Raw genomic sequence first — 8,632 nt, 5'->3', positions numbered from 1 at the left:
TTCTAAGTCGTGTGTAGGGTAGTTACATTCATGCTTCTTTAACTGTCACGAAGCATAGGCTACTACTTTTCCTTCCTGCATCAGCACACATCCTAACCCTTGTCAGGATGCATCACAATAAACCTCAAACTCTTTACCTGGTGTAGGTAAAGTTAATACTGGTGCTGACACTAACCTCTATTTCAATACTTGAAAACTATGCTTGCATTCTGGCGACCACTCAAACTTCGCATCTTTTCTGGTCAAGTTTGTCAATGGCAGAGCTATCTTAGAAAAGCCCTCCATGAATCTCCTATAATAAACTGCTAAACCCAGAAAACTACGTACTTCGGTTACATTCAGGGGTCGTTCCCAATTAACTATTGCTTCTATCTTTTGGAAATCAATGCTAACTCTATCCGCTGAAATTATATGCCCAAGGAATACGACTTAATTTAACCAAAAATCACACTTAATAAATTTGGCATATAACTTCTTTTCTCTTAGAATCTGTAACACCATCCTCAGATGTTCTTTGTGTTTCTCCGCACTACTAGAATACACTAGTATGTCGTCTATGGACACTATCACAAACTGATCCAGATAAGAATGGAATATCCTATTCATCAAGTCCATAAATACTGCAGGAGCATTTGTCAATCCAAACGACATTACTAGAAACTCAAAATGTCCATACCTAGTTTTGAATGCAATCTTTGGAACATCTGTGTCTTTCATCTTCAACTGGTGATAACCCGATCTAAAATCTATCTTAGAGAACACCATGGCTCCCTTTAACTGATCGAAGAGATCATCTATACGAGGCAATGGGTACTTATTCTTAATAGTCACCTTATTCAACTGTCTATAATCTATGCATAATCTAAGAATACTGTCTTTCTTTTTAACAAACAAGACTGGCGCTCCTCAAGGCAACACACTGGGTCTAATGTACCCCTTATCTACAAGTTCCTATAACTAAACCTTTAATTCTTTCAGCTCCGTTGGTGCCATCCTATATGGTGCTTGGGATATAGGTGTTATACCCGGAACTAACTCAATAGTAAATTCCATTTCCCTATCCGGTGGTAAACCTGGTAATTCTTCAGGGAACACCTCTAAGAATTTTTGTACCACTGGTACATTCTCAGGTTTTAGTTTCTTATCTTGTGAATCTATTACAGAGGCTAAATAGGCTTCACATTCTTTACTCAACAGTTTCTTAGCTTTTACCGTGATATTAAATTTCCTGGGAGTATTCTTTTACTTCCTATCAGGGTTATTTCTTTTTCACCTGGTTTCATAAACACTATTTCTCTTCTAAAGCAATCCATAATGGCATAGTGTTTACTTAGAAAATCCATACCTAGGATAACATCAAACTCTAGTAATTCTAATAGAATCAAGTCAACCCATAAACTTTGATCTCCAAGAATTACTTCACAATTCCTATAATACTCATGTACAACTAGAGTATCTCCTACGGGCGTAGAGATAAACAAATCCTCATTCATACGCTCAGGCACTTTATCTATATGTAATGCACACATGCTAGATATGAATGAGTGTGTAGCACCAGGATCAAATAATGCATAAGTGGATTGTTTACATGAAGTTATCGTACCAGGTATGACATCTGGAGCCTCTTCCGCTTCTTGGTGTATCATAGCATATATTCTACCTTGTTGCTGCTGCTGTTGCTGTTGGGGTCGTCCAGCTACCCCTTTTTGCTTAGCTACACCGGATCCCTCACCTCTAGTTCCGATCGCTCTAGGCTAGGTAACTCCTATTTGCTCACTCTGTGCTCCATGACCTAGCTGAGGACAATCTCACCTGAAATGTTCCGTTTGTCCACACTGGAAGCACACATTCCTATTGCCATAACATACTCTTGTATGAGGCCTTCCACAGTTTATATAAAGTGGTTTCCTCCCTGTACTAGCTATTGACTCGCTAGCATGACCTGATACTGATCTTGCACTCTGTCCAGCTGCAAGTCATGACCTTTTCGACTTGAACTTTGTTGGCTCATGCTTCAAAGCTCCTTATACTCGACTATCTAGAGAACAGGGGTCTAAATCTCTTACTTCTCGTTTCTCCAGGCATTCTAAACTGTCCTTCACCTGACTGGAGTACATCTTCCCTCACTACATTCTGCTCTACTCAGATAGAGGTCTCAACTAACTGAGTGAAATTCACCCAATTGGATGTAGAGGTAATGGGTGTACGTATTTTTCTTCTTAGGCCATTCTCAAATCTTCTACACCTCTCATTTTCTTCCGCGATGATCGGAAGGGCATACTAAGATAACTCAGTAAATCTTTGTTCATACTCAGCAACTGTCATCACTCCTTGAGTTAGCCTAAGGAATTATTCTCTTTTTGCTTCTTTAAAAGAACTAGGGTAGTATTTATCCTCAAACACCTGTCTAAACTCAGGCCAAGTCATAGTTTCCGAACTATTTCTTCTAGCCTCTATCACTTTTCACCATTTCTCAGCCTCTTTCTGCAGCAAGAATGCCGCCAACTCGACCTTACGGTCCTCAGGGCATCTCATAACTTTAAAACACTTCTCAATCAAGTCCAACAAGATCTCAGCATTCACTGGATCCGTGGCTTCATCGAACGTCGTGGCACCTAAAGCTTTCAGCCTATCAACGCCGAATTTCTTTTCTGGATCGTTCTGGATCGATCCTACACTCGTGGCCAATCTTTGAGTGATTCTATTGAAAATTCGATCCTCCATCTGAGGTTCTACATCTACCCTTGGTGTACTAGACTCATTTTCAGAAGTTGCCTCTTGCTCTACTGAGTCTCTAACTCTTTTTTCCTTCGGATCTGGGTCTCGTCTAACTTCATGACTTCCGCTGGTAAGGTCAACATTCCTCTCTTCAGTCTGCTTGCTCCGCTTGCCACTTCTTCTCAACATCTTTGCCTAATTATTAGTACACATGTTAGGGACTTATCTATGGGACTTAATCTAATGCATGAACTCTCTTTTTTACCCAATATCCTATACTTTAATACTAAGCTAGCTCAAACCCTTCCCAAGTTTATGTATACCTTTGCTCTGATACCAAGCTGCTATCAGCTAACTCTTTAACCTTCACAGAAACTTATACTGAATACTAAGCTGGTATAAACTAATTCCTCAATTGTCCCAAAAACTTAGGCTCTGATACCAAACTATCACACCCCGTCCCAGACCATCTTCTTCGCCTAGAGAAAGGCATGACTACAACAGTTATCAACCCTTGGGCTGACACTTACTGCCTAATAACTCTTGCGGAATAACTCTGATACCAATTATAATTCATATGCAACGGGACGTCTTTAGGCCCACAATTTATTAACTTAGAAACATAATATGTTTAGAGTCATTGAAACACTAGATTTACAAGTCCAAAACTCACAAACCCTAGTCCTATATGAACAATAGTAACATGTGTACAATATTAACAGTAACCACCTAGCAAACGGTTACAAGTCTTTTGGTACTTTAGTGGCAGAGCTAACTTCAGAGGATTTGACCGCTCCCTGGGGGCGGGCGGGGGACAAAACATTTGAAAATAGGGTGAGCTTACGCCCAATGAGTGACCCAGAAAACATAGTCGATTCTCATGAAAAATCTCAATAAAGAGTTTAACTGAAACATAAGCTTCTACAGTACGTGTATTGCAGCATAAACATTTTCCAAGCATAAAACATATAAAGTTGTTTTAATCATAAAACAATAAAATCATTTCTCAATTCAAAGTACCCACTGTGGGTAAAAAAATCCCAAAACCAACTACTAGTCCAGAGAGAACCCTTTTTCTCAATCTCTCAGTCTATTTACCTGTGGCCAATCTAAGTACCGTCATACATTAGGTACTTCTACTCAGATACCTTCTCAATGTCCTTCAGTATCGAGCTGCTAGGATACCTTCTCAAACATCCTCCAGTATCCTGTTGGCTTGGTACCTTCTCAAATGTCCTTCAGTACCAATAGATACCTTCTCAAGTGTCCTTCAATATCTAGTTGGGCGGATACCTTCTCAAATGTCCTTCGGTATCGCGTTTTAGTAAAACTAGTCATAAATGACTTTCTCTTTAAAGCATGCAAAGTATAACACATATAAAAACAAAGCTTTAAAGATGCTAATGCATGCTGAACATATTTAACACATATAAATCGTTTTTCAACAATTTCTCATACATGCATGCGTTTAAAACATAATTCATAACTTGCTTAGAAATCACTTTATAAAACTAGTAGGCATGAGAATATTCTTCTTTAAAAACATGCTTTCTATAACACATTGTAATCAAACATTTTCAGTAAAATGTTTTAGTCAAAACATTTTAGCCACTCACCTTGATTTCTTAGGAGCTTTTCACTCTAGTAGCTCCTCAGGCTCCTTTTCACCCCTAGAATCTAGATTCAATTTTCAGCTTAGATTACTCATAGTTATGAACTTTATTTTGAAATACTTCCTTCTACACACTTATTTCAAAATTTCTCAGTAATCTTAGCCTAAAATTTGAGCTCAGAACTCTTTGTGGTTTGGCCGGAATCACAGAATATTCAAGACTGGCTCAAACTGATCAGACAGCCTAACCCTTCTGCTTTTTTTTCCGTTTCCAGCCTGATTTCTTTGAGCTTTTCCTTCAGTAGCCCCAATCTGAACACTAGACTCTCAGAACTTTCAGATGGCTTTGAAATCACTCCAAACGCACGAGTAGATTGGGAGATTTCCTCGTCCCAAGTTGATGTGTCCTCCTCACCCTCACTGTCCAAATGCGTCCACTTATGACTAACGCATGAGTTTGGCTCCAACACATGGTTTGCTTCACTCTCCCTCTCTTTTCACGTAATTTCTGAATTTGTGATTTGTAAATGAAGTCTCAAGGCTCTATTTATAGGCGTCTAGACTTCCTCCGGTGTTGACACCAACTACTTGGCTGTGTCTACTCCTCCCTTCATCAATGCAATCTTGCATCATCTTGGCCCAAGGTGTCTTCTCCACATGCGTCCACCTCAATTTCTTAGCCCTTAAGAATTTATCTCAAGAAGACACATGGTTTGGCTGACGTTTCCTTTGTGACCTCACCCTTTTGCGTCCAATTTTTGCCTAACGCATAGCATAACAATTTAACTTAGCCATTGCAAGAAATTATCCATCACCAACGCCTAGGGTGACCTTCCATACCTAAACGCATGGCTCACTTGCACGGCTTGCTTGCCATGGGCGCATGGTGCTGGCCACCATCGCATAGGTGTGCTTGGCCGCTCGACACATAGGCGTGCTTGTCCACATGGCCTACACGCAGCACTTTGAAGCTTGACCAAGTGCACAGACGCATGGACGTGCGGCTTGTGCTGCTCGCTCGCTCGCACAGCTGCTTGGACGCACGCATAGGTTGCACGCTTGGTTTACTTGGTAGCGTATGACAATGCTCGAGGCATCCGTGCATGGTTGCTCGGCAGGTGCACGCAACGCACGGGGCGTGGCTACTCGTCAGGCGCATGCAACGCATTATGCATTCCTTCGACAGCGCACGAGTGTGCCTGGTCGACGCATCACACTCTCAATGATCTCGCTCTCGCTAATCTCGCTCTCAACGATCTTGTTGTCGCTGATCTTGCTCTCAACGATCTCGCTCTGAACGATCTCACTTTCAACGTTCTCGCTCTCAACGATTTGGCTCTTAACGATCTTGCTGTCAATGGTCTCACTCTCAGCGCTCTCAACGATCTCGCTCTTAGCTACTGCAAGCATTGTTTATCTTCGTGCAATCATTACACGATCGCCTACTTCATTGTGTTTTCATACCTACAAGGTCGCCTTTCTTCTCATTTTTTACGTTAATGTCTCTTAACGCATGGTTCCTTCTTGACTTTACACTTAGGAAAATTTTCTAAATTTTTTCCCAAAATCAACTTCCACATTTTTCTTTCAAATTTCCATCCCTTTCTTCACCATTCCATACTAGTTTTCACATCAACCCACTTATCACACAAATTTCAATAGGGAACACACTTAAGTAGAAAATTAGGGTTCGGGGTTCACATAAGTAGATAAATTGCTCCCTTAAAGGCTTATTCTGGGGCTTGAACAATGTGTTGCCACACCTTCTCTTGGCCCGAGAAGGGTTTACTCATCGTGGGACTATGATGTGTTTTTCATTAGAGGAATCAACTGTTGGGTTTTATGACCTAAAACTCGCAGTTTCTAAAAAGATAAACATTTTCTATAGTCAATAAACTTATTATTGATTGTATACATAATGGTCTAAATCCCATAAATTAAGACCCATGACTATTATATGAGTACTTGGACTTTATGTGGAGACATAAAAGTGGATTAGATTCGAGTAAATAGTCAAAATGATCTATAGTATATGAATAAGGTTGGGTGTCTTATTCTGGTAACACTATGGGATGCGACTTACTTTGTAGTTGTTACGAAGAGTTGTAAAATGCTACAAAGAAAGTGATCCTAATTCGTACATGTTATGATATGAGGAGTGGGGACGTCCTATGCAATGAGTTTGCATAAGATTAGACCAAGAAATAAGTTACTCTTACTTTATAACGCTATTTACTGTATAAGATTGACCATTTCACTTCGATGACCTAGGTAACTTGATCTTAATCCTGAGTTAATTATGAACTTCTGTTTATTCGGGATTATCCTTAGATTTGTATAGGTGAAGGTTGGCTCAATAGCGTCGGCTCAATAAGTCTTCCATTTCAGGGGTAAGACTAAATAGATAGCTGGGGACATAGGGTGCAAGACGAAATTCTCGCCTACCCGATTTAGGGATAGGAGAAAGGTTGTTCTCTTAAGTACCGAATCCAGGTCTTGAATAAGGGGCCCCACCCTCTCACTGGGCTAAGAGAGTTTTGGTTTAGTGACTGGATCACAAACCAGTTGTTCATTACATGATCAGTAGGAACTTGAGGAACAAGATGTAATCTTAGGGGTAAAATAGACATTTGATCCAACCATTATTATGAACCTAAGAAGGGTCAGCTTACTAATCATAGTGAGGGGAGTGCAACTATGGGCTTTAGTGGAGTGACTCATTAGTTAATGAATGAAGGATAATTCGGTGTTAATTCGGTGTAATGAGTTTAGGCAATTAATCTTGGATCGTTGGAGCCCATGATCTATAGGTCCACGAGGTCCCCCTACTAGCTCGTAAATGGATTAGCTTTAGAATAGCGTGATAAGTTAATTTGAAACGTTCGAATTAGAATTAAAGGAATTAGTAATTATATGAGATATAATTAGACGTTTAATTTTGAGAATTAAACGAAATAGGAGAATTAATATTTAAATATGATTTAAATATATGAAGGTGGATTTGTGTTAAATTAATTTAATATTTGATATTAAATTAATTAGGATTATTTAAATTGTTTAAATAATTATTTAATAATTTTATTAAAAAAATAATTTATGAAATTAATTTTGTAAAATTAATAATATTTTCAATTTTAGAAAACAAATTGATTTTCTGAAATCAATTGAAAAATTGAAAAAGATTTCAAAACACACAAATGGAATAGTGGTTTTTTCCATTACCATCTTCAAGTTGCTCACATACAATCCACTCTCTTTGTCTTCAATAACTCCAAGCATGAGTTGCATCTCATGTAGTCATCTTCTTTGCATGATAATCTGCAATATGTTGAGAAGATTTGAGTGGAATTGATGAATGCAAATATAGAATTTTGCTGGAAAAATCGTGTTGAAGAAGTTGTTCTTCAAGTGGTGGTAACAGTGAGCTCTTCACCAATTTCCCTTCATTCAAGCTTATTTTTAGTCACACAACTCAATCTAAAGCTCCAAGAGAATAGTAGGGAAGATCTTGAGGTGGTCTACAACAAGATTTGGAGAAGTTTACAGTTGAGAATCAAGATTTGAAGAGTTCTACAAAGGTATGACTTCAAACCCTCTTATGTTAGTTGAGCATGCTTTAGTTACTGCCAAAATGAATGAATTAGTGTATTTATTGATCCTTGTTGCTTTAGCTGCTTGCTAATACATTCCAAAAATTGGTATCAAAGCATCATATAAGCATTCAATTCGGTTTAATTTTGGTATGGTGGATGTTTTTCATGAGTTATATGAAATTGGTGCACTGGTATGGTTTTCTGAGATTTGGCATTTTATTTCTCTTTCATTTCTTGATTAAATTTGTAATTGGCCCTTGATTCATGAGCTTATATGTGTTCTCAAGAGTCTGTAATTTATTTGGAGTCATTAGAGTTGAAATTAAGATGTAATTGAAGAAACAAGTAAGAAGGTTGACTTGTAGATTCTATTTTTTCAGCCTCTGCTCAAATATCGTCGTTGAGGTTTAAATGCTAGATGATCATCTAGCTACGGGCGCTAAACGATGTGAACAAAAGCTAGATGTTCATGTAGCTATGAACGTTGGGCGTTGGCGTGTTGTGCGCTAGACGATCATGTATCTGCGGGAGCTAAACGATGTGTAGAGGTGTTATGCGATAGTGCTACACGATCGTGTAGCTTTGCGTGGGAGCTAAACGATGCATTGAAGTGCTATACGATGGCATTACATGATCGTTTAGTTTTTCGCGGCAGCTAAATGATGTGAAGAGGTGCTATGCGATAGTACTACACGATCATGTAGCTTTG

The sequence above is a fragment of the Benincasa hispida genome, chromosome 2, assembly GCF_027475165.1.
Source record: "Benincasa hispida cultivar pf3 chromosome 2, pf3_genome.v1.1, whole genome shotgun sequence".
Lineage (NCBI taxonomy): Eukaryota > Viridiplantae > Streptophyta > Magnoliopsida > Cucurbitales > Cucurbitaceae > Benincasa > Benincasa hispida.
This window is presented reverse-complemented; position numbering follows the sequence as displayed.